Source organism: Cryptotermes secundus, unplaced genomic scaffold (genome assembly GCF_002891405.2).
Source record: "Cryptotermes secundus unplaced genomic scaffold, Csec_1.0 scaffold323, whole genome shotgun sequence".
NCBI classification, from domain to species: Eukaryota; Metazoa; Arthropoda; class Insecta; order Blattodea; family Kalotermitidae; genus Cryptotermes; species Cryptotermes secundus.
In genome coordinates this window covers 647,642-670,421 of record NW_019738961.1, presented here as the reverse complement: position 1 = coordinate 670,421, position 22,780 = coordinate 647,642, and the positions used below count along the sequence as shown (strand labels likewise).

The 22,780-nt window shown below is 42.0% G+C and overlaps 1 protein-coding gene across 1 annotated transcript in view; it reads right to left on the bottom strand.

Moving 5' to 3' along the window:
• Positions 1-22,780, bottom strand: part of LOC111871439 (protein sax-3) — a 583,421-nt gene that overhangs the window by 239,795 nt on the left and 320,846 nt on the right. The window lies entirely within an intron of this gene.

The window sequence follows — 22,780 nt, the reverse complement described above, 5'->3', positions numbered from 1 at the left end:
ACAACCGAGTTCGTACCTAACAGGAAACACATTACGTCTCCGCTTACAGACTCCAAGCGCTTAATGCTTTACTATGATGTGTGAGAACACTATGAAACACATAAAGGCACTATGTGCAAAATGCAGATTTTCTGTATGTTGAAGCACTGTTACCACTGTCTTTTTAAGGGTTAGGTCGAGGATATATATTATTCTATATAATGATGAAAATCAACACAACTTGTTAAATAATTTATTCTAACAGGATGGTAAAAATGTGTAACATAAACAAAAAAGAAGCAGCAAATAAAAATAAGAATAAAGCAGACAGAAAATTAAACCAGCTCCACCACAGTTCAGTAAAAGAAAATGTACACATAGAAGGAATCATAAGTAAAAAAAAAAAAGACACAATATTGAATGATGACCACCATTCAATGCATTCAATATGGAACGTTTCTGTTTATTTCATTTTTGTTTAATTAGTTTTATGTATTTTTATTCCCATTGTAACAGATCTGTTCTGCTACCCCTTACTCAATTCTCTGTGTGCGGAGAATTATATTCTAATTTCATATTTTACCAGCGGAAGTGTAATGTTTTTTGGATTGATAGTGTAATCGGGATTGAATATTAGGAGATATTGGTGAGAGTATTGTTATGAATTGTTGTGAAGGATATTGAAATAAAAGATTGAAAATGTATCCTTAAGGGTAATAGTACTTCTCCACAAGAAATGTCACACTAATGAGGCATGACTGAAACACAGGCACGTAACATTTTCGCCTGCTTCTTAAATCGTGTTAGTTTAAGCTATATTTCCTAGAGGCGCGCATATCGAGGGGAAAACAGAGTGTGGTTGAGAAAAGGGCGATGAGAACATTTTGAAAGGAAACACTTTTACGCACGACTTGCAACTACAAGCAAGTACAGCGTCACCGCTAATCTCCACAATTAAAGAATCACCACAGCACTCGCTAAGCATTTTTCTAGCCTGCTGGGTCTTCACCAGCCGTTCCCTATGCAACGGCTTCTAACAGTGGAGATTCTTCGGCTTCACGCGCTCATGTCCTATCTTCACAGCTTCACGTGCAGAACTGTCTAACAACTAACTTTGTCTCTTGCTTATAACATCTCGGTACAGACCAATTAGAAACATTCCCGTTTCCAACAGTAAGTCTATTGTTGCGTGCGCATTCGTTGCAGAGGGAACGTGTTTACCGAGCCGTTGCCCAGAAACGGTTTTTGTGTACAGAGTCACTGCTTAGCAACGGGACTATACGACATAGTAGGCTAGCCATGGGGACGTCAGACCTTTTTATGGTGGGAGAAGCCTTATTTGCAAGGAAGGGTGGGCAGGCAGAGAATTTGTTCACAAACTTACATGCATTGATCACCCTACAGCATTCAGGAGAATAGAATGGATTTATTCTTAATTTAGTTTTAACTTATGTATTAATACGTGTACCAAGTATATAATTCATCTGATGGGGATAAAACACTCGCTTGTCCCTACCACCATGCTGCCCAAGCAGTACATAATTTAAAATCGAGCGGGTTGCCGTAGCGGCAACTTTCTAGAATTCTATACGAGGTGTTCTTAGTTCGAATCTCGGGTGGTACACCAATTATCCTGAATACAATTTTTCGTCATTTTCCGGGATTTACCTCGATCAGGCAGCAACAGCTTCCTTCCAGATCCTTGCCATTACATCTGTCATCCTACCATTCGAATGTATATAGACTCAGACAGAGACAGCATCGTTAATTGAACAACAAATAAAATACGATTCGAGAGATATATTTCTTCCTCACTGGCGCTACAACTGCCTCCTCCGTGGTCCTCCTCTATATGTTCCTGTTCAACACTTTCCGTGGTTGGCTCCGGCTCTGGAGGTTTCGTAACAATAAATTTTTCCATGATGGAGTCGTCATCCCCACGCCAAAACCCCTAACCTAGAGTACCAGACACCACATTCATTCTGGCCCCATACCCTTTTACCTATCTGCCATGGGTGGCCCTACCAGAAGCTTACGTTCCCGCCAGCGTAACTCCGTGTCACTGGGGCTCGCAAAGTTCTCCATGATAAGGCAGTAGGCATCGTGGAGGTTTCATATATCTCAGTCATCGTAAATACATAAGGAAAAAAATTATTACGGCTAATAATGATTTTGGGGGAAGAATGTCGACTTATCTGCCGTCATTACTACCTCAGGCGTTACCCATATTTGATTATGATATATTATTACCCCCAAAAGCAATTTATTATCAGACAATTGCGTTCTCTTAATTGTATTTTGGAGTGGGTAAAAAATGAAGTGGCACCAAGCTAACTCAAGACTCGTTACAAATCGTGATTGTTAGTTTCGTGGTGTGTACACGAGAGCCGTAGGCGTTTCTATGTACCAAGTCTGGCCATCCCATGTTTCCCCGGGTTGTTTGCCATGTCAGACCGCTAACCGGGGAGTGAGCATGCGCACCGAGCAGTAATACCAGAAAACTTCAGTTCAAAAGATTTTCTTTCTCTATTTTTAAGAAAATGAAACTGTTGATTGTTAGGGAATACGACACGAACAAAAAGAAGAAGAAGAAAAAAAAACCTTTTCATTCCATCGTGAGAAAGAAGTTTCGTAGAGTGCCTGGCAGAATACATCTTTACGGCGTGTGGATAGAAATGAGAACATCAGAAGATCTCCATTTCCACCAGAAACAGAGAAACAGTAAAATAAGTACACATTGGAGTTGGCTGTGACTCGGAATAACTCAGTTTGTATAGCGACAGGCTGGACAGCCGGGGTTCGATTCCTGACGGAGACAAGAGATTTGTCTTCTTCCCACGGCGACAAGACCGGCTCTGGGGCCCACCCAGCCTCCTATCCAAAGGGTATCGAGGGCTGTTTCCCCAGGAATAAAGGGGGCAGGGGCGTGAAGTGCCGAGGTCCAGAATGGTACAGCTATACCTCCATTCCCCCTTACGTCTTCATGGCGCGATGCTTAATTAATTAAACACAGGGGTAACTTTTACTTTTACCTGGAGATTTTTGGATGTGGTTCTCTCACTGCGGTGGCTAATAAGAGTAGGTCAGTGTAGTTTGGAGACAGTCTGACGTTTCGGAGGAACTTTTCGCTTGCTTCTGCCGTTCCTTGCATGTCTTAAGGCCCGTCCACATTACTCATGCGTCAGAAGCTTACTGCTGCCGGAAAATCAGGATAAGGAGCTGACGAAGTGGACGCCCAAACTGATTTGCATACAAACCTTTCGCATTTCTTCACAACAGATATCAGCTCCAGCAGCAGTAAGCTTCTGACGCACGAGCACGAGTAATGTGGACGCGCCTTTACTCTTGAACCCTGTGCGTCCGAAACGTCGGGTGCTTCCGAACTAGAGAAGACCTTGCTCTTCTCTTCGAAATCAGTTCTGAAGCAGATCACACGCACGTAACATTTGACGTAACTTCACCAGAAGACGTCATATCCGGGATGGACCAAGAGGCAGTGTTGCATCGTGCGCAGACTTGCCAAGTTCTCATCATTAAATTACGTGCGTGATTATGGACCTCTTCTGAGTGAATCGCTATGAACATGAAGTACGGCTCAGACAAAGGGCGAGACATCTGGTGGAAACGAGAGAAATCACTCAGTAATTTACTTGTGTTCGTCACACTCAGCGCCTTTATCGCGGTACGATATTCATGAAGACGTGAAGGACGCGTGACGTAATACAAAATCATATGAACTGCACGATATTTCACGTTCTCATAGGGATTATTATTAGATTATTGTTTTCTTAGGTGTGACGCCGTGTATTTTTGTAGAACGGTATCATAATTCACTGTACAATATTGCAGAAATCTGTAAGCATAATGGCGCGTTGGTATTTCTGAAATTTGCAATAAGATATAAAGTCTGGGAGACGTCTGAAATGTTGTACTATATAAAATTATGTATTCATATATTTCAGTGATATTTACTATTTAGGTCCGGTGTTGTAGAATGTACAATTGGTGGCATTGATAAGAGTAATGGGGGGGAACTTAACTCCCTCTCCAAAATGTATCATCAGTCAGAACGTGATACAAATGTGTATAGCCTGAAGATTTAATGACGAACTTGCACAACGAAGTCTTTTCGGGCAATCGGACATGAGAATGTGGAGTTGCGTCCGACAATTCGGAGACTGTCTATATTTCCATCATCAGGGGCTGGTTTGATGAGTGTTGGATTCGCAAGCAGATCTGGCATCCTTTCCAGCGCGGACCGTATGGAGAACAGTGAGACAGAACGTCATTGGCTATCTACGTCTCTCTGTGTTTCTCCCCTCTCTACATTTGGAAGAAATATCTCTCCTCATTCTATCCTTTATTATAATATGTCTCTACTTGGTCATTTCTTACAATAAAATGTCCCTCATAGAGTGTTATCCTTTAGGGTGTGACATCACGCAGTTTTGTATAAGGTAACAATGCTGGTACCGCTTTATCATACTTATTTTCTTTTGCTTGTTCGGCTTACCTTGCTACCCCGAAAATACGGCGTAACATTCCAAAATATTTCACGTTTCAGAAGATCTACTAGAGTCAAAACTCCGTGGCTTGAGTCCGCAAGCGAGCTGTACCGACCGAGCTACCGCCGCTTGTCAGCGAAGTTAGTGCCAACTTTAGCGGATAGAGGGTGTCGCGTGTTCAGCGCAATGAATCCCCACGGTCGTTAATTTCTCTTTTCTAGACTACAGTCCAAGCAACTGTAATATGTACATCCGAGGGAGAGTCAATAAATAGGTAATAAATGGATATAAAACTTAAAACAAGTGATATTCGAACCTAGAGAAAAAACCCCATTTATTTCTCGTCATACCCTCCATCAGCATGGACACACATGTCCCATCGCTTTACCAGTGCGTCGAAACCTGCAGCATAGAATCTTTTTGACTGTTGGCTCAGCCACTTCAGCACCTCCGTTTCATCATCTGCTACTTTCGAACGTCCCTGAGAGAATATCTCTACCTAGCTGTGAACCGCTTTAGGCGACTAACATTTCCCACCGTAAACAGGAAACATTTCTTTATTAATATCCTGTGCGTTGAGTCCGTTTGCTCACAAAGAACGCACAAGACGCTGCTCTTGGGATCAACGCTATTCAGGCACGGTCACCATTTTGACTATTGAAACTATCCTCTTAATATGCGTATGACCGTTTCCTACCTAGACTCTCATGAAGCTGGACTGTGCTGCTTCCTAGTGATACACACAGAAAACGTATTACGTCCGTTACAGCTGTTTTACTTCCATTTGTGACTTTGTGACATTTACAGACTCTTCCTTGTATTATCAAACTGATGATTACGGAAAAGGTCTTCAAGTAGATGTACGATCATGCAGGTATGATAAGTAATAAAGAGCCGTCGAAGAAATGAGGCAATAATTTCACATAAATTATTACAACAGTTATCATGGCTCACAAATATAACGATTACCTTGTAATAAGACCGCCTCTGTGGTCTAGTGGTTAGAGTTCCTGGCTACACATCCAGAAGGCTCGGGTTCGATTCCCGGCGCTACCAGATTTTCTGAGAAATAGTGGGTCTGGAACGGGGTCCACTCAGCCTTATGAGGATAATTGAATTGCTGTTTCAAGGAAATAGCAGCTCCGGTCTAGAAAAACCGAGGTTATCGGCCGTGGGGATCCGTTGCGCTGACCACGTGACACCCTCTATCCGCCAAAGTTCGCACTAACTTCGCTGACAAGTGGCGGTCGCTCGGTCGGTATAGTTCGCTTACGGACTACATGCCACAGAGTTACCGTGTAATAAGCTATTGTATAAGTAAATAAACACAGAATTGTGTGGCCCCGTAACCATTAATATTCTTTAACTACTGTGTGGACAACAAGAATGTTCTCTTGACTGGAGGCAGAAGTGGGGTTCATTGTGTATTTCATAAAAAGCTTACATCTGAATACAATAGACGCTTCATGGGAATTTCAGCACCAACCAAATGATGTGGAGATTTCTAATTTATTTTCTTGTGTTCTTTTTGTAAAAAAAAATTGCCTCTTTTATCCCCCTACCCCTTTTGGCATTGGTCCCAAATATTTTGCAACAATTGCTACAGCCAAAGGGGAAGTAGTTGGGAGGAAATGAACGGAACCACAAAATTAATAAAAAAAATGAGTTTCATTAGTTGAAATGTCTGTCTTTATTACGTGCTTTTATTTTGTGGTAAAACTGAAATTTTGAACGTTCATTGTACATATTGCTTTCAAAGTCTCAAATTTGAACTAGTGAGTGCCCTTTTAGTAAATATTGTCAATTAAGTGTCTCCTTGCTGCTTGGTTGCCAACTTCGTTCCCCTTCCAACATATTAGAACGTACACAGTTTCTGCTTGTGTTACAACTGATTCTATAAAAACATTACTTAATACGGTTATAATCATAAAACGTGATTCTAAAGTATTGTCGGGGTTTCCGTGGACTATAAAAGGAAACTCCCACAATAATTTAGAATAATCCTGTATTTTGCATAACTAAAATATTGCACAAAATTCTTCTCGTGACGACGTTATATTGTGGAATTACTTACACGGAATTTCAAAACGGTTTTATTATCCACCAGTTAATTAGACATTAATTTAAAGACGAAATACTGAGGATAATTTCTAAGCGTGCTATAAGTAAGTAAAGTAAAGGTATCCCTGTAACAGGCCCTGGAGGCCCACTGGGTTGTGAGATGTTGAGGTTCCCACATTTTCTAGACAGTAGGCTCACAGATGGTGGTGAGGTTGTCAGCTTTACGTGCCGGCTGCCCTTTATCCCCAGGAAGATTCCTGGTACTCATTTCTGTTAGAGGCTGAGTCGACCCCAGGTCCATAGTGCAGCTGGAAGGATTGGGTAAATTAAAAAATCCACCTCGTGGGGATTCGATTCTGCGACCTTCCAGCTTGTAGCATACTGCCTCAACCAACTACGTTACCGCGTGCCTCCTAAGCGTGCTATAGCAGAACTAAAAGAAAAATCGAGATAAGTACGTGGACAGAAACTCCGTTACATTCTTCAAGAAGCATTACCAGGTTGGTAGCATTGCAGGATGCTCTGAAATATTAGCACGTGACTAAAACAAATCGAAAGATGCTGGATTTGAGGTTCCCACAACAGCGACTATGAGCAACACGTCTCTGATTAACTAGAATTCGGGGTTTGATTCCCGGCAGTGGCAAATAAATTCACGCAGGTCTCTAATTTGGCGAATATGTTTATTGAACACTCACTTTTTCACTAGTGAGCACAAGAATTATCAGTCGCAGTATCACAATTACTGCTTCTGTTATAATAGCGCCAATCTGAAGACTGACTGCTCTTCTAAGGTCAGCTTCAAACTGTTTTCGGCAACTTCCAGAACTCAACTCTCTGTCTGAGTCTGAATCTCGTTTTACGATCCACGGTCAGTCGGCCATTCTGTCTTGGCCTAAAGCACCCATCTGTGGCTTGCGACCAGATCTTTATTATTGTATGACAGTTACGGTCCTGTTTTTTGTGGGCGCCTTCTCTGACGAGAGGACGGGTCTGTCTTTTGTATATACTGCTGGCCCTTGCCAGCGCAGTCCTTCTCGGGTCCGAGCCCCTTGGTACTTGAGATCATATATATCTTTTTCTTTGGCACTACAGCCCCTGTGGGCCTAGGCCTACCTCCATGAACTTCTCCGTTCACTTCGGTTTTTATAGATCTTACACATTCGATAGGACCCCTTGGGCGGGTGATCAGGTCGTCGCAAGGCCTCTACCTGTAGACAAACACAGAAAAACGCACACACACACAAATGAAACATCCATGCCTTGAGTGGGATTCGAACCCACGATCCCGGTTTCCAAGCGAGCGAAAGCAGTACATGCCTTAGACCGCTCGGCTACCGTGACCGGCCAGACCATATAATACTGTCTCAAATTTGAAACTTTACTTTTCGTCGACTCGCAGGGTCACGGTGGAGGTATTCCAACCCGCCTCCACACGGGCCTGTCTGTCTGGTACATTCAACCGCCTTAAATAAGCCTTTTGCGGACCGCTTATGGAGCACCTTTCTCAACAGTTTGGTTTTCCCGTTGTCATACAGCGTTTCGAACAATTCGTTGTAACCGTGGAAACTCACTGTTAGAATTCCAATGCTGCATTCCATTCCGCTGTCTAGGAAATGTTATTTGTTGGCTAGAAACGAACGCTGAAATATGCTACATAGTCCGGCTTTCAGGCAGCACGTCACAATATGTTCACATTGGTCTGTGTACCGCTGTAATGCAATGTGATCTGTTTGTAGTTTATGTAGTGAATAGCATATTTTCATATATTATAAGAATTCAGTACATACCTCACAGGAAACACATTAGGTCTCCACTACAAAGCCCAACCGGTTACTACTGTTTAGGGCAATAATCGCTGCTCTCTGTGATAACCATACGGAACATATAAATACACACTATGTGAGCAGAAAGCAGAGGTTCTGTATGTTAAACCGGATGGTATATATACAAGAAATCTCTGGGCTTTAAAGGGTTAAGGAATCCTGGAGCAATACGTCCAGGCCTTGTAAGTTTTAAAGACGTGATGGTTAATTAAACACAGAGAAAACTTCGCATTTGTACACTACAGCAAACTGGTTGAATAATGAAAAAGTTTATAGAAGAATGGAAAAGGTTTAACGTGTCATATGTCCTTCTCTTTTGTGACCTTAATGATTTCTCTGTCTTAATGGGATTGCCTTGCAGAATGGACTCATAAGTTATTCACTGGAAATGTCTTGCAGAAGGAACAGACGCCTGAAGAGGGGCAGAGCGCTTTGTAGCGTATTGATCTGTAAGCGGGTCAAATTTTGAAGCTGGATACCATTATACGAGTACATGGAGTGTCTCCCACCATCCAGTAGCATTATGAAAGCAATAAATATGAAGACTTGGCAGCGTAAGACAATTAGGAAGATCTAAACGTAGACGGAGATAACATCAAGGCACATCTTGCAGGAATATAGTGTAAGGCTATATAATGGATTAGTTTGGCTAAGTCGCGGGCTCTTGTCAACACTGTAATGAGTTCCATGGATTCCATGAAAGGTGAGGGTGGGGAGGTGTGGGGAGGTGGGGATGGGATTTATTGAGCAGATGAGCAACTGTAAACTTCAAAGCAGAAATATGCTCCGTGGAGTTAGTTACAAGTGTTAGAAGTATCTTTACAACAGATTACTCTGTCCCATAATCGGATTCTAAGTAATTTCTGTGAAATTATTAATTTATTAATATGGTCCCTAGTTAATGACCCTGCAATTTAACACCAGATGCATTTGAGGTTCGCACGGCAACTACTAAGATGTGACGTTGTGTAGTCTATAAAAACTCTACTGGTGCTTCAGATGGATGCATTGTCTCCATCTTCAGGGTAGAATAGTAAACCGATGAAGAAAGAAGCAAGATTGGTTCGTTGGTTGGTTTGTTGGTTGGCTTGTACGTCTACCCTGAAGATAGTGGCAAAAACTTCCTCTTAAACGGTTGTAAACTTCTACCAAACTACACGACGTCATATCCTAGAAGATACTACTCTCTGTAACCACTGCCGTGAGAATATCAAATCACTACCATGTTGAATAACAGAACTCAGAATTCTGATATAAAATTAGAAAACGGTCTCATTCGTTAAGAACATTATGTAAATTTGGTTTGTTGTATTTGAAGCGCTTCTTTTCGTCGGTGCGGATATTCTGTTTATTTTGAAGAATTAACTTGTAATACTTCATCTACATTCATTAAAATGGATCTTAAAGAAAGCGGATGGGTTGGTATGGATTGGATTCATCTGGCTGTTGTGAATATGGTAATGAAATTTCGGGTTCCATAATATTGTCGCGTGATAGAGTGACTATAGACGGGGTTTAAATTGATGACCGGAATTACCGGACTCTTTGATACAGCGAGTGACTACACTTTACAGTCCACTGTTACACACACACACACACACATTAGTGTCCACAGTCACATTTTCACAGCCAGTGCTTGGTAGCGGCTTCCAACGGCGACCCTTCCCCTTCCTATGGGTTCCCGAAATGTTCCTGGTGTCAGCTACCGGCTTCTAACAGCAACAGCTCACGGCTGAACACCAGCAGTCGTCTAGCTAACTCACCAGCTCACTAACTCTCCGACTGACTGTACTCGACTGCTTACAATATCTCGGCACGGACCGCATAGAAAACATCGTTCGTCTATTGCAGTGCAGTTGTTGAGTTCGTGTCTGTTAGGGTGCCCACGTGATCGTTACTCAGGCATTCCTAGTAGTGCCGTTGTTTGCAGAGCCAACAACTTAGCAACGGCTGTTGTATAACTGCTCATTTGGCGGACGTTGCCTAGCAGCGGGTCTGCATGCCACAAAGAGGTTTGAAAATTCTGGAGTAGCTGAGCGGCTGGCGGCTGCGCAGGAATGACTCAGAACTTTGGAGTTCGTTGTGCTACATTGGGAATATTTCAGTCTCTTGAAAATGGTATTTTAACTCCATTCGCCTGCCTTCTAAACTTCTATAGTATTGGGGGGTGGAGTTCAACTGGGTCCACTCGGCACATCGGCCACTGATTGGCCTATTGTAGCTTGCCCCGGGTGATTATGATGATGGAGAATTTGATGGAATTAAGATTGGCAGGGGAAACCGAAGTACTCGGAGAAAACCCCCTCCAGCGCCACTTTGTCCACCACAAATCCCACTTGACCAGACCCGGGATCGAACCCGGGCCGCCGCGGTGGGAAGCCAGCGACTAACCGCTTGAGCTATGGCGCGGCTTCAGTTCTATAGTATTACTCATTTTCTTCATTCAGAAATACACGCATGTTGATAAGCAAATTATACCATGAACGGGAGCTCACAGAGTGCAGCACTGCATGATTCAGATGTTACTAATTCTGCCAATAGGTGGCTCTCTCCTCAGTACTCTATTTTGCGCCAGATGTCATTTTCATGAAAAATGCTTATTACAGTATTTATTTATTAAACACGTCATCCAAGAATAGACATTAACACAGGCTACGCTAATCAAAATTATAAGTGTAGAGATTAATTTGAATCTACGATTACAATAATCATTTATATCGCATATTTATCTTTGTCAATATTTCTTGCATTCCCGTAAGTGATTAAATCATGATTTATAAGATTAGTAGATCAAATTATAGTTCAGTAACGGTGACGGATTTTCGTTTTTATTAGGATAGTTTACATAGGACTATATTAAAATTAATGTGAAATTCATGGCTAATCTACCGGTTTGGTACAGAGCACGAATGTTTATGGCATTCAGCGCTGGTTGTGGTTCTGGTACAGTAGGATTTAGTGTTATTACTAGATATTTCTCAATTTCACCCTGTGTAAATGAATAGTGGTGATGCTGTAGAGTAGTGAATATGTGCGTTGTTTTAAATTATGCGTTTTGATACTATCTTCGTTTTTTGGTAATTATTTTTAATCTCACATTACAGCGTATGAATTTTAATCGAACGATTGAATTTAATTAAACAAGTATTAATGGTAATAGCTTCAGATGTGATGAAATGTTAGTCAAATATCATTACAACTAGGCTGTCGTGTTATAATTCACTGAATTTAAATGATTATGTATTAAGTTTCATGTATTAGACTCATGGGCAAGTCCAGGAATTTTTCCAGTTTCGGGAGAGCCATAAATTTCGCTTAAAACTTATGTATAAGTAGCTTAAGAATATCTTCATGGATTGCCCTACAATATTTAGGTTAGAACATATTTTAAAATTTAATGTTGAATTTTTAGTGTATTTTCTTCTTTCTTAAATTTTGTTCTTCTGAAAAAGAAAAACAGGATTTGAAGACAGATGCCTGGCTTGTCCTCCTACCGTCATCAATAATTAATCCATGCCTGAAAAATGTTTAGAGGATAAAACAAAATAATTTATTAACAAAATTCATACACAATCTGTTACTCAGGTTGTCAGTAAATTTTTTAGCTGGAGACAAACTTATATTGCGTTTTCAAGACTCTCATCAATGATGTTACGACATGTGGTATGCTAGACACTTGACAATGATTCGGAGGAACATTATGCCTCCATATTCATGGTAGAAGTGTGAACTGAGCATGGAGAAATGTGGTGCGAGAGGGAGAACTGGGACAGGTGCTCTGCGCGAACCAATAGGAGAACAGTGTAAACGATACTGACCTTTAAGGGACCGCCTTTAGGAATATGCATTGGCCAATACAAAACAACGATATGAAGTGAAATATCGTATAATCCCGATAATAAGGCCAATCCCTAGTTGCCCAAGGAGAGCATTAGAAAAAGTTTCTTTAAACAAAATTAAATATTATTTCGTTCTGGGGGTTACTCCCCATAATCATCTTCCTCATATTTATTCTTAATGACCCGAAAATAAGGCGACGCCTCTTTTACAAGAAGCAGAATTGGGAAGTCGGGGACTCGCCTTTTGTTCGGCCTAATACTGTAATTGACCCGTCAGTATCAAAAGGGAATTTAGGAACTGAAATACCCATTTCACTGATTTTGTCGTCCCGAATTGTGCTCCGTTTCATTGCCCCTTCCCGTGGGTCTCACTGACCATTGAAACCAGGTTATATAACCGAACGCATTCCTCATCCAACATACTTGAACACTGAAGACGGAGGCGGTACGTTCCTTCAAAAGTTCTGTATCCACCGGCAAGACAAACAAGAAGACTTCAATCCGAACAATTATTGCAGTAAATACCTCCAGTCTTACATAAAGTATGTATCGTTAATTTATATCAACTCTTGATAGGTCAGCCATTATATTGACAGGGCTAAGGGCTGTATGGCAAAAAAAAGTTGACTGTCGGTAGGTTTAAGGATTTTTTTTTCTCCACAGCGTTCACATCAGCTCTGGGTCCAACCATCTTCCTACACAGTGGGTACCAGGGACTTTTATCCCCAGATATAAAATGGCCTCAGCGTGAGGCTGACCACTTATATCTAGTGCTGAGTTTAAGAATACGTGGAGTTATACTTCAACTCCCCCATCCGTCAACATACAATTGTACTTAATTAAGTATATATATATTATATCTCAGCATCCTGTTGCACTCTACACGATAAATGATACAAACTCCGTCCCAAGTGCAAACAATATATATTACATGTCTTTGATCGTGTGCTCCNGCATTTAATGACGTCATTCGTTCTGTCTCGTTATCTGCCGTTCGCTCGACTCCATGGACCACTCGAAATTCGAATCCGCGTCTAAAATCTACAGCCTTCCTCTCATACCCTTCGCAACCATCCATTCTCACCCCTTCCGATCCATAAATTAAGGGTAATATTGTTACGTAAAGGGTTGGGGTGACACTAGAATTATACGTCATTACATTTTAAACCTCCTTTCTCTGAAAATCAATAGAATCGTTTAAAATATTTGAGGTTGATTTAATTGAACACAAGATACAAAAAAATGAACGGGATTGTAAATATTAATGACCAGTATTTTGATAATGGCATTAGGCAAAGCTAAGTAGAGTATTTAAATATAAAAGATATATATATATCTTTTATATTTAAATACTCTACTTAGCTTTGCCTAATGCCATTATCAAAATACTGGTCATTAATATTTACAATCCCGTTCATTTTTTTGTATCTTGTGTTCAATTAAATCAACCTCAAATATTTTAAACGATTCTATTGATTTTCAGAGAAAGGAGGTTTAAAATGTAATGACGTATAATTCTAGTGTCACCCCAACCCTTTACGTAACAATATTACCCTTAATTTATGGATCGGAAGGGGTGAGAATGGATGGTTGCGAAGGGTATGAGAGGAAGGCTGTAGATTTTAGACGCGGATTCGAATTTCGAGTGGTCCATGGAGTCGAGCGAACGGCAGATAACGAGACAGAACGAATGACGTCATTAAATGCAGAGGACTCGAAATAATGACCTCTCCACGCGGTCTCCACTCTAAAACAAAATCGATTCCATTGACCAGAGGCTAATATATAGTCAATGTTGGCTGGAACACGGAGTTGCGATGCAATTGCTGAGGAGCGGCCCTAATACAGGGAATTAGGTCTTAGCTCTGCGACTGCGCACATCCTATATCTGCCCGTTGTAGTTGCTTATGTATCTGTTTGATATTAATAATATATTATTTATTATACGGCAATTGGTTTTTAGCCCGGTGGCAGTAGTACACAATAGGACACAACAGACAAGTAACACACATTACACTAAGTGACAACACGTTTAAACAAAACACAATACACAAAACACAACAATAAGGACATCCTACCACAGTGAATACAAACCAAATACGATTAACAACTACAACAATTACAGAGAAATACAAACAACTACTGCAACAAATACAACAACAAGAACATCCTACCACAATGAATATATATGTACGTCAGTTTAGTCAGCACACAATTATCTTATATATAACTAAATTTATTTACTTAATCCGTTCCTCTTATACCCTACTGTGTCGAGGTTGTTTTCTTATTTTGATCATTTTACAGATGATAGGGCTCCTTGGACGAGTGATCAGCTCGTCCCAATGCCTCTACCTAAACACAGGGAAACAAAAACACAGAATAAACACATACCTATACACATACTAAACATCTATGTCTTATGTGGGATTTGAACCCACGATTCCGGCTTCCGAGAGAGCGAAGACAGTATATGCCTCAGACAGCTCGGCTACCGTGACCGGCATATACACGTATAATTAAAACGCTTAGGCAAGTTTCCGCTCCTGGCCAGTTGGAACGAGTTCGCGATAATGCCGATAGAGGCTTCACTTGACGGCTCTATTAGTAGAGCTGCTTTCGGGGGATTTACGCGACGCAAGCAGCTACAGAGAACATATACGTCAGGAAAGCTCGACAGTGGTTTTCGCATTATTGGCCGTGGAAGTTAAATCACCACTTGGAAAGGGTCCATACTATTACTGGGTACACGGCCAGATTTACCATTTGGTCTCACCGCTGTATTTAGAAAACGCAAATATGTCAGGATATAGAAAATTTTATATTTTAGATTCTGCTGGAACAAAAGCAATACAGGTCAAAAAGCATTCAGATGAAGGGTGTATGGCCGAATTAATGCAGCGATTGGAAGAGTTGCCGCGACAGCTTAACCCATTTGCTGAAACGTCGGAAGGAATACATTAAATGAACTGAAATACACGATTGAAGATATAAATTAGTTGATATTTAATTAATAACTTTTAAGATCTGATAGAACGGCGTATGTTATGCCGGATACAGGTAGTTGTTGTTATTATTATTATTATCATCTACACTGTGCTGTGTCTGTAATTGGCCTCGTGGCTGTTAACTCGACACATAACTAATAAAGAATTAAATTGAATCATCATACATTTTCATTTCCTACCACAGATAGCCTACTGATACTGTATTTTTCTCTGGTCATATCTAACCTGTAGTACGCTGCAATAAACTTGAGCGCTGATAAACATAATTTTCCTAAATATATTTTTAAACGATGTTGAATATCATTGTGAGAATTTGTTGGAAGAATAAGAGCGTAGTTGGTATAGCGACTGGCTATGGGCTGGACGACCGAGGGGTCGGAGTTCGAGTCCCCGTAGGTTCAAGAATTTTCACTTCTCCAATTGTACAGACCGGCTCTGGAGTTCACCCAGCCTCCTGTACAATGGGTACCGGGGGCTCTTTCTCCGGGGACAAAGCGGCCGGGGCGTGAAACTGACCACTCAACTCCAACTAGTGCCGAGGTGAAGAAAATGTGGATCTATACATCCACTCCCCCATACACCTTCATGGCGTAGTGCTTAATTAGTTAAGCGCAGGGACAACTTTACCTTACCTTACATATCAGACGTCGTAGTTTCGATGCTTCTTCAATGACTCAAAATGTTGCCCCTCTGTCCTCGAAACAGTCGGCATTCGTGTTCCTACTCGAAACATTTGTAACTTTACTACGTTCAGTTGTTCCTTCAGCCACTGGCCCTGAGCTACATTGTTTCTGAGAAAAAAATCGGTTTGTAAACGTACAGATGTTTCTAGCAAATCATGTTTAACTGTAGAAACACCTTACCTGATCAATTTTTCTGTGTTTTGTCCTGCGTTGTCTCATTGCTGTTGTCTGAATTCCGTGTTGTGTACTTCGCCGTTGGCTGTTGAGCTCATCACGTATGACGAATTAAACCGATTTTAATTATTGTTATTATATACAATAAAGGCAACAGGCGTGACCAGAGTGGTTTGAACGGCTGTTGTACTGCGATGTGGAAAGCAAATGGAAAAACTACCACATTATCACTTTTCCTGGATAGTCTCTTTCCAAAAACAGAAGATCGCATTAAGTGGAAAAACTGTTTTGGAAGAGACTGTGGACCTGTCGTCTGACAGATTACTGATGATGATGATACAATAAAGTGGCTGTATGTTTGAGCCTTGCTGGTCATTGCCAGGCAACACTAGTTCTAGCAAAACCATTGCAATTATTTATACTGCGAACTATTGTAGAATCCATTAAGAATTCAACTGGAAGTCTCATAGTTTCTTTCAGAAGCCCTATTATTATTATTATTATTATTATTATCTTCCCCAAATTTATTTCGAATTCTCCCGTATACCGTATCGAGAAGCTGCTCTCAATAATACGGCAAAAAAACGACAGATGATGGCTGACGGTATTGTTGACAGAAGCATCTCCTGACAGAATTAAGTCTACTTCCCAGCAGAGCATGCAGCCCTCTAGCAGCGGAACATGTTACCACAGTCAAGCAGAATAATGATGATTTTATTTGACAGAAATTTATTTCGTGTATTGTGGTAGTGTTGTTTTCAATTTTAGTCAATTACTAAATGATCGGTTTTTCATTTTTTAAAATATATAGCAATTAATGAAAGACGATTTTATATCCACTTCCCCCTGTCGGATTTCATGCAGTTCTTTCCCCCCCCCTCCCGAGATACCAAAGTATCCGAAGCCTAATTATCACGTGACCAGTTATGAAAGTGACAGCAGGGAGCCTGTTCTATTGTTCTGGTATAAAACTGTGAACCCGTGCAAATGTACGCCTCCATGCTAGCTTCTGTTGTATCGTCAGGTTTTGACGAAGATAGGACAGCGAAACAAAAGCCAACTTTCTTACATTTCAGTGGCTTGGGTGGGGAGCAGTTTAAGCTTCTCTTCTGAAAGCGGATTCAGTGCCTTGCCATTATGGTGAAACCATTAATAAGTATCATAATTAGCTGCTGCCTTCCTTGTCTCCCTGAACCTTATACGCTTCCAACATTAGACTAAGCATCTTGAATGTGTACAATCAATGCACGAGGAACATAGCTACTGAGAAGTCTCCATAACATAGAATACAAAATCAGCAACAATGTTCTTTCGTTTGTTGCTCGTATTTAAAAATAGGAATGTTGTTGCTACTGTACATGTAACAGGCAGTGAAGACCCATAGGAGTATGAGAAGTCGAGGCTCCAACATCTTCCACCCAGTCGGCACATAGATGGCAGCATTGTTGTCAGCCTTACGCGCCTGCCGCCTTTTACCCCCCAGGAAAATTTCTGATACTCATTTCTGTTAGAGGCTGAGTTGACCCCAGGGTCTAGTGCAGCTGGAAGGATTAGGTCAATTGAAAAATCCATTGACATCATTGGGATTCGATCCCGGAACCTTCCGGCTTGTAGGCAGCATAGTGACTCAACCAACTACGTTACTGATGGACTTAAAAGTGGTGAAAATCCGAAAAATCGAAGTTGAACGATAATTTTGAAACAATTTATGGGATAGAATAACACATTTGTGGCCCTCTGCAAATAGGGCTTTATGATTGGCTGAAGATCGCAATAGCCCAACAATGTTTGCTTCCAGGACTTACATACACACCGAATTTGAAAATAAACTGTGGAACTGTTTGGGTGCAACGACGGGCTACGAGCTGCACAACCAAAGGGTCGTGTTTGAATTCCCGTTGGGGACAAGAGATTCTGGAGTCCACCCGACCTCATATCCGATGGGCGTCAGGAGTAATTTGGCGAAGGCATGAAGGTACCACTCACCTCCACCTAATGCCGATGTCAAGAATAGACGCATCTGTACTTCCACTCCGCCAGAAGTCATCACGCGGTTATGCTAAATTAATTAAACAAAAATCTTCACACCTCTACTTTATCTTTTCGTCCTCTACTTCCATGTTTCTTTCTGTTTCTCTTTAAGAGTTTCTGTTAAATCTCAGTCTCTCGCGATTCTCGGGTTCTCTCTTCCTCAGACTTCTCCCATTCTCTCCTTATTCCAGATTCATCGTGGCCTGTCTTCTTTCCGGTGCCCTATCGGGCTCCAGCAGTATCCTATAAGTCGGAATGTCACCGTTTCGATTCCAGATGAAGTCATTCGATTTCTCAATTGACGTAAGCCTTCTAGCCGCAATGTGTCCCTGGGGTCGACTCAGCCTCTAACAAAAATGAGTATCAGGAATCTTGCTGGAGGTAAAGAGCGGCCGGCGCGTAAGGCTGATAACTTCACCGCCATCTGTGAGAGGATTGTCTAGAAAATATGGGAGCCTAGACGTCTCACAAGCCGGTCACGGTAGCCGAGCGGCCTAAGGAATGTACTGTCTTCGCTCGCTTGGAAACCGGGATCGTGGGTTCAAATCCCACTCAGGGCATGGATGTTTGTGTGCGTTTTTCTGTGTTTGTGTACAGGTAGAGGCCTTGCGACGAGCTGACCACCCGCCCAAGGAGTCCTACAGAATGTGTAAGATGTAGAAAAACCGAAGTGAACGGAGAAATTCATGGAGGTAGGCCTAGGCCCACAGGGGCTGTAGTGCCAAGGGAAAAAAAAGACGTTTTACAACCCTATTAGCTTCCACGGGCTATTACCTTTACCCACTTTGGGTTTTAGATTACGACTAAAGATCTTTTTCCGTTTTGATTCTAGTATATTTACAATTATCTGACTCCACTAAACATAAACCGTTAGAATGTATGTGACTGACAATGAGCCATGCGCAAGCACGCGGCCTATACATCAACACATCTAAGCACCTCATGGCATTGTGTTGCGACAGCGATATGGTCTAGTTGACTGTGGAAGAACACGATTATGTCTGTCCGTGCCCTGGCTTATTAAAACCTACCTGCCATAGAACTGCTGACTGTCAATTTCTGTGCAAGTCACAGCATGCGGCATCAACTGTCATCCAAATTAAACAAGTACATCCATGATACAATTACCTCCAAAACAAAACAACATCGATATATTCAGAATCGCATTACTCACGGTTCAGCACATCCACATTTGTGTGGCTTTAACAGAATGTCTGTAAATTGTGTAAGGATAGTTTAAAAGCTGATTTAGACTGGGGCCACACAAGCGCAGGAAGTACGTCCGTTGCAACGAACGTACTTTATGACGGACGTTACTGAGAACACCACACAGTTGCAGAATGCGGTGCGTAATTTTTTGTCTGCAATTGAGCCAGAAAAAAGTGTAGCATTCGCCTCTGTTGTTTATTTCTACAACGGACGTCACGACTTTCGTTAAAACGGACGCATTTTGTGCGCTCATGTGGCCCCAGCCTTAATGGTAGCTCTGTCTCTTACAATTATATTAATACTGGCATAACGGAGGTTGAAATTTCAATGCGAAACTTTTAGAAAGAAATTCATCAAACCCAACCTCAGCAATTTACAAGAAGTTCGGGGAAGAATTAATCGCCTACACAGACAGCAATGTCATTTTATAAGCTCCTTTCACTGTCGTGATAAGGAAAGTATACTAAATGTGTTCTGGAAACAAAGACACATTTGTACTAAGATATACGCAGGAGTAGAGGCATCTCAGGCGGTATGGCGACGGGCTACTGGCGGGGCGGCCGAAGATAGATCCCCGGGAGGAACAAGACCGCTCTTGGGGTCCACCCACCCTAGTATTTAACGATTATCGGGAGCTCTTTCGCTGTGGGTAAAGCGACCGTGACGTGAAGCTGACCACTCACCTCCATCTAGTGTCGAGGGGAAGAATGTTGGAGCTATACATCCACTCCATCCATACGTCGCTATGGCGTGGACAACTTTGCATTTACCTTTATGCATACGTTGCCTTACTCCTGTAGGATACAGATTCTAAAGTGAAATTACATTTGCTTAAAATTTCAGAGCCCACACCCTGCTCGGTTTGTTCTCCGCTGGTTTTATTACGGCCAGGCGTATTGTCCGCTGTGAATACGTGTGTTTCCTATCTTGAACAGTTTTACTAATTGTGATGGACCGGGACATACAAGCGGCTTGCTAGCAGCGCCTGCGGCGGGAGGCGGGGGGAGCGGTACTCACAAAGTCACTACTAATTAGCTTACTGGAAATGCTAGGCTCATACCGCAATGTCTGCAAATCGGCCTTTACAACTTAATGACGTTGGTTTCGGCTCGGCTTCCTTGCCTTGTCTTCTTCCCGGCTACGTCCGTGTCAGACGAGAGGTAGAACATTCTCAGCGTACATTTTCATCACTGTTATAAATATCTGGCAAGGCATGTAGCACGGATAGGATCGAAGAGGAATGCATGTAGGATATTGGAGGGAAGTCAGAACGAAAGAGACCACTAGGAAGACCAAGATATAGTTGAGTGGATAATATTAAAATGGATCTTAGATAGGGTGAGATGGTATGGACTGGATTGATCTGGCTCAGGATAAGAACCAGTGGAGGAATCTTATGAACACGGCAATGAATCTTCGCGTTCCATGAAATGTTGGGAAATTCTTGAGTAGCTGTACAATTGGCGGCTTCTCAGGAAGGGCTCAGCTCCATGCAGTTAGTTAGTTCTCAAAAAGATTATTTTGGCCTTTGTCCATCGTCCGAGTTTAAGACAACCACAGCGCTTAGGGAATTCGTTATGCTTCCATCTTCAAGTACGCGGTACGAAAATATCTCTTTATTGCAGAGTTTTGTCTTCTGGAATATAAGGCCGTGCAGTTTGTTGAAAAACGACCGAAGTTCGGAAGAATATGTCGCCTCCATCTTCAGTATAGAAGAATAAGTCAAGCAAGATTAGAAGGGCGAAAGCAGGTGGTAAGAATATCTGGGGTTTTGATTGGTTTACCCTTCGACCCTGAAGATGAAGGCGACGTGTTCCTCCGAAGCATCGGTTTACTCTGAAAGGACTAGGCTGTGTTATATATCCCAGAAAATAGAAATTTCATAACCATCGATGTGGGAGCCTCAATTCTCACATATTTTCATGAAATTGAGGTCTTATCGGCCATTGCTATGATATGTTTGGTCTATTGAGTTGTAAGGACATGTAGTTCGGATAGATCGCCGATGTTTCTGGAGAATGTACCTCATCCATCTTCAGGGTAGACGATTAAGCCATTCATGGAACCAACAGGAAGAGTAGGTAAACAGAGCGAAAATTTTCGTCTGTTTCTGCTGGTTTACTGCTTGGCTTATTTATCGACCATGAAGATGGATGCAGTAAATTCCTCCGAAGCGTCAGTAAAGTTCTACCAGAATACACGTCGTGACATCCCAGAGGTTACAGAAGGTTACTAGTTGCAGTGAGTTGTTCGCTGTACTGTACATGGTTCTAGAGGTAAATTAAATTTTCTATTAGACACGAGAATACAAAGAAGAAACCACAAGAATAGCGGAAGGGGGAGAGGAGAAAATGAGACAATATGAATGAGAGAGACCTTCGGGTTATCGTTGGTTATAGGCATGGTGACGTTACATTATCACAACCCTTCATTGTGCGAGTCTGTCGGTGTCTTTGACTTTTATTTGACGTCGAGTGTTGCAAAAGCGTGCGACCTACACGTCTCTATACACCACGTATCTAGTTTCCATACCCCATGCTGCTGGACTTCATATGGGTATCAATACGGGAAACCCTTCCCTTCTCAAACGCCAATCGTGTTTGAAATTCTGAATACTTGTACAGTTTTGTACAGAGGGGGCCACGAAACAGTAGGATAGTCAGTTCGTAGTTACAGAGGTTAGACTAACCGGTATCAACAATCCCTTTCTCTCTCCATAATTGAATAATGATGAAAGTTTAAGTTTAAATTTGATTTTTAGCTGGTTACTTATCTACAAAATAGCCAGGATAGCTGGAACAGGCTACGATTTGGAGAGCCGCGGTTCAATTCCCGGCAAAGGAAAGGTTTCTCGCATCTCCGTAGCATCCAGACCGGCTGTGAGTCCCACCGAGTCTTCTATCCAATGGTTACCGGGGGAGATTTCCCAGTGGTAAAGCGGTCGGGGCGTGAAACTGACCACTCACCTCCATTTATTGCCGAGATCAATAATAGTGGAGCTATACCTCCAATCTCCCATATGTTTTCATTGAGTAGTGCTTAATTAGATAAGCAAAGGGACAACTATATACCTTTAACTTTTTTTTTTCCTTGGTGCTACAGCCCCAGTGGGCCTAGGCCTACCTCCATGAACTTTTCCGTTCACTTCCGTTTTCCTAGATCTTAGACATACGGTAGGACTCCTTGGGCGGGTGATCAGCTCGTCGCAAGGCCTCTACCTGTACACAAACACAGAAAAACGCACACAAACATCCATGCCCTGAGTGGGATTCGAATCCACGATCCCGGCTTCCGAGCGAGCGAAGACAGTGCACGCCTCACCGCCATCTGTGAGCCGATTATCTAGAAAATGTGAGAGACTCTACGTCTCACAACCCTATTATTTAAAAATTTAAAATTTGCTTAGTTTGCGGAGGAGTCCAACTGGGTCCACTAGGCACGGCGGCCACTGATTGGCCTGCTGTA